Source organism: Schistocerca americana, unplaced genomic scaffold (genome assembly GCF_021461395.2).
Source record: "Schistocerca americana isolate TAMUIC-IGC-003095 unplaced genomic scaffold, iqSchAmer2.1 HiC_scaffold_47, whole genome shotgun sequence".
In the NCBI taxonomy this organism is placed as follows: domain Eukaryota; kingdom Metazoa; phylum Arthropoda; class Insecta; order Orthoptera; family Acrididae; genus Schistocerca; species Schistocerca americana.
In genome coordinates, this window is record NW_025726203.1 from 2135001 (window position 1) to 2140000 (window position 5000).

The following is a 5000-nucleotide window of genomic DNA, read 5'->3' on the forward strand; positions in this document are numbered from 1 at the left end:
TCCCCGCCCTTCACGGGGCGGCGGCCTCCGCACTCCCGGGGCGTCTCGTCCTCATTGCGAGGTGAGGCGCACCTAGAGCGTACACGTTGGGACCCGAAAGATGGTGAACTATGCCTGGCCAGGACGAAGTCAGGGGAAACCCTGATGGAGGTCCGTAGCGATTCTGACGTGCAAATCGATCGTCGGAGCTGGGTATAGGGGCGAAAGACTAATCGAACCATCTAGTAGCTGGTTCCCTCCGAAGTTTCCCTCAGGATAGCTGGTGCTCGTACGAGTCTCATCCGGTAAAGCGAATGATTAGAGGCCTTGGGGCCGAAACGACCTCAACCTATTCTCAAACTTTAAATGGGTGAGATCTCCGGCTTGCTTGATATGCTGAAGCCGCGAGCAAACGACTCGGATCGGAGTGCCAAGTGGGCCACTTTTGGTAAGCAGAACTGGCGCTGTGGGATGAACCAAACGCCGAGTTAAGGCGCCCGAATCGACGCTCATGGGAAACCATGAAAGGCGTTGGTTGCTTAAGACAGCAGGACGGTGGCCATGGAAGTCGGAATCCGCTAAGGAGTGTGTAACAACTCACCTGCCGAAGCAACTAGCCCTGAAAATGGATGGCGCTGAAGCGTCGTGCCTATACTCGGCCGTCAGTCTGGCAGTCATGGCCGGTCCTTGCGGCCGGCCGCGAAGCCCTGACGAGTAGGAGGGTCGCGGCGGTGGGCGCAGAAGGGTCTGGGCGTGAGCCTGCCTGGAGCCGCCGTCGGTGCAGATCTTGGTGGTAGTAGCAAATACTCCAGCGAGGCCCTGGAGGGCTGACGCGGAGAAGGGTTTCGTGTGAACAGCCGTTGCACACGAGTCAGTCGATCCTAAGCCCTAGGAGAAATCCGATGTTGATGGGGGCCGTCATAGCATGATGCACGTTGTGCTGGCCCCCGTTGGGCGAAAGGGAATCCGGTTCCTATTCCGGAACCCGGCAGCGGAACCGATACAAGTCGGGCCCCTCTTTTAGAGATGCTCGTCGGGGTAACCCAAAAGGACCCGGAGACGCCGTCGGGAGATCGGGGAAGAGTTTTCTTTTCTGCATGAGCGTTCGAGTTCCCTGGAATCCTCTAGCAGGGAGATAGGGTTTGGAACGCGAAGAGCACCGCAGTTGCGGCGGTGTCCCGATCTTCCCCTCGGACCTTGAAAATCCGGGAGAGGGCCACGTGGAGGTGTCGCGCCGGTTCGTACCCATATCCGCAGCAGGTCTCCAAGGTGAAGAGCCTCTAGTCGATAGAATAATGTAGGTAAGGGAAGTCGGCAAATTGGATCCGTAACTTCGGGATAAGGATTGGCTCTGAGGATCGGGGCGTGTCGGGCTTGGTCGGGAAGTGGGTCAGCGCTAACGTGCCGGGCCTGGGCGAGGTGAGTGCCGTAGGGGTGCCGGTAAGTGCGGGCGTTTAGCGCGGGCGTGGTCTGCTCTCGCCGTTGGTTGGCCTCGTGCTGGCCGGCGGTGCAGGATGCGCGCGCCTGCGCGGCGTTCGCGCCCCGGTGCTTCAACCTGCGTGCAGGATCCGAGCTCGGTCCCGTGCCTTGGCCTCCCACGGATCTTCCTTGCTGCGAGGCCGCGTCCGCCTTAGCGTGCTCCTCCGGGGGCGCGCGGGTGCGCGGATTCTCTTCGGCCGCCATTCAACGATCAACTCAGAACTGGCACGGACTGGGGGAATCCGACTGTCTAATTAAAACAAAGCATTGCGATGGCCCTAGCGGGTGTTGACGCAATGTGATTTCTGCCCAGTGCTCTGAATGTCAACGTGAAGAAATTCAAGCAAGCGCGGGTAAACGGCGGGAGTAACTATGACTCTCTTAAGGTGGCCAAGTGGCGGCGGTGTGGCTGCATCCGGACTTGGCTTTTCGAAGTGCGGTCTTGATGTAGTCGTGCTGCTGCTGCGAGGTGCCTTCCTTGGGTTATAGTTACAGGGAGAGTGATGCGCAATACATGGGCCTAGCCCTCTTAGCCTCTCCTCTCCTGCGGTCTTCTCCCCTTCTCGTGGGCCCGCTGATTTTCGCAGAGTGGAAGACCGCACCAGGGGCTTGGGGGGGTTACCAGCCCCCCCTCGCATTATCCCTTTATAGTTGGGGGCAGCCGACAAGAAACAAGAGATGGTGGCCCTTCCGCTGAAGGTGCCACCCCAGCTACCCCAGCACCTATCCGGCCAACCGGCCGTAACGAAAATGCGATAGTTTGTGTAGCTCCCTTTGCTTGCAGTGAGTGCCACCGCACTTTTACCACGAAGAACGGTCTCGGGGTCCATCGCCGCCGCCAACACCCTGCGGCCGCCAACGCTGAGATCGTGACGGAGAGGCATCGCGCGAGGTGGACGGAGGAAGAAGTCCTGTCGCTCGCCAAGGCAGAGGCCGAACTGTTCCTCGAGAGGGACGCCCGGTTCTTCTTTGTAAATCAAGAACTTACCAGGATGTTCCCCGACCGAACGCTTGAGGCAATCAAGTGCCGACGGCGGCAAGCTGCCCACAAGCAGCTTGTCCGCCAATTCATGGAGGCACTTGAGATCGGTCGGGGCGAAGAGCCGGCGTCCCGCCGTGGAGCAGCGAGCTCGCTGCCTGACGCGGGCGAGGCCGCTGCGCCGCCCGTCGACGCAGCCGAGGACTTCGCGGCCGACACCACCGGGCCGCCGCCGGAGGGGCCGACTGACGCCGCCATCTGGGAGCATCTGGCGGGGCTACCTGCTTCCGCCCAGCGTTTCTCTGCCCTGGATCGAGTCATTGGTCTGGGGCGGGGCACGCCGCCCGATGTCATCCTGGGCATGCTCCCGGATGCCCTTGCGTCGGTCGGGTCCAGGGGGGAGAGGTCGATCACCAGGACACAGCGGCCGCGCCAACCATCCAAGCGGCCGCCTGCCGCCCCGCCGCTGCAGAAGCGCAAGCGGCGCCGCTGGGAATACGCGCGGACACAGGACGCCTTCCGTAGGTCGCGTGCGCGTTGCGTGCGCGGCTTGCTGGACGGCACCCTGCTGCAGCCGCCACCCGACATCCCCGGTCTGCTGGACTTCTGGGCGGACCTCTTCACGAAGAAGCCGATCTCCACCGCCGGCTTCATCCGTGACCGCCTTCTCCCGCACTCGGAGCCTGTCGCTCCTGAGTGCCTATGGGGGCCGGTCACACGTGAGGAGGTCGCTGCTGCCTTGCCGCCCAGGGGATCGGCAGCCGGGCCGGACGGCCTGACTCCAGCGGAGCTGCGGCGCCTGCCGCATGAAGTCCTGGTGAAACTCTTGAACCTCTTCCTCCTGGCCCGCGCCCTCCCCGAGCGTCTGCTTCGCGCCCGGACGTCACTTCTCCCCAAAACGGCTGCACCAACATCCCCCGCTGACTTTCGCCCCATTACGGTCTGCTCGGTGTTGGCGCGGACCTTTCACAAGGTTCTCGCGTCACGCCTGATGCGTGCATGTGCTGTGGACGAACGTCAGCGGGCATTCATCCCCCGGGATGGGATGTTGGAAAACACCTTCATCTTGGACACTGCTCTCACCGACGCAGTCCGCTCCTGTCGCTCTGTTTTTGTGGCATCGATCGACGTCTCTAAAGCGTTCGATTCGGTGGACCATGCCGCCCTCCGCCCCGTGCTGAGGGCTCATGGCCTGCCGGATTGCTTTATTGAGTACGTCGAAAGGTGTTACGAGGGTAGCACGACGGTGATAGCGGGCGGCGCCGACGTGGGCGTGCCCCTGCAGCCGGCTAGGGGTGTGCGTCAGGGTGACCCCCTCTCCCCCCTCCTTTTCAATTTTGCGGTGGACTATGTTTTGAGTCAACTTCCCTCCCACATCGGAGCTCGGATCCTTGGTCGCAGAGTTAACGCTGCGGCCTTCGCAGATGACGTCCTGCTTTTTGCATCGACCGCGAGGGGATTGCAGTCCCTCATCGACGCAGCCGTCGCAGCCCTCGCCCATCTGGGGCTGCAGATCAACGCCCGGAAGTGTTTCACCCTCGCCTTAGTCGCGTCTGGGCGCGACAAGAAGGTGAAGGTCGACGCCGACGTTACCTTCAAAGCGGGCAACGCCACCGTGCCCGCCCTACGTGTGGGTGAAACCTTCCGGTACCTAGGACTGCAATTCTCCACCGCTGGTCGCTGCGTTTTCAACCCACGACGCCACCTGGTGGAGCAGCTGGACGTCATCTCCCGAGCTCCGCTCAAGCCGCAACAGCGCCTCCACGCCCTCACCACCGTACTTCTGCCTGGCCTGTACCATGGGCTGGCCCTCAGCCGCACCCGAGTGGGTGCGTTGAAAGCGGCAGATGTGACCATCCGTGCCGCCGTCAGGAGATGGTTCCGCCTTCCGGCGGACACTCCCCTGGGCTACTTCCACGCTCCTGTAGCCCAGGGTGGCCTCGGCATCCCATCATGCCGATGGATGGGGCCAACACTTCGCCGGTCCCGTCTCCTGGCGCTGAAGAGGATTGGGCCAGCCGCCGACGGTGCAGGCCGGGACGAGGTGCAGCGTGAGATTGAGGCGCTGGAGCGGCATCTTATGTGGGAGGGCCACCTCCTCAAATCGTCGACGCAGGTTGGAGAGATGTGGGCCGCGCGCCTGCACGTTGCCTTTGACGGTGCGGCGCTGTCATCTTCCGCCGCCGTCAAGGGGCAACACCAGTGGGTCGCTGACACCAGTCGCCTGCTATCTGGGCGTAACTTCATCGACGCTCTCCGCGCCCGCATCAACGCCTTCCCCACGAAGGCACGGCGCAGTCGCGGGCGGGAAGCGGACACCAGATGCCGCGCGGGCTGCCAGGCCGTAGAGACCGCCAACCACGTGTTACAGGCTTGCTTCAGGACGCACGGGTCCCGGGTTAAGCGGCATGACGCGATCGTGCGCTATGTCGCCCGTGGACTCGCGCAGAGGGGCTTCAACGTCTCTGTGGAGCCCCACCTCCGCACACCTGAGGGAATCCGCAAGCCTGACGTGGTGGCGGTTAAAGACGGCATCGCCCGCGTCATCGACGCCCAGGTAGTC

The 5000-nt window shown here is 62.7% G+C and overlaps 1 pseudogene; it reads left to right on the plus strand.

Moving 5' to 3' along the window:
* The window catches only part of LOC124583777, a 7963-nt pseudogene that overhangs the window by 1040 nt on the left and 1923 nt on the right, over nucleotides 1-5000 (plus strand).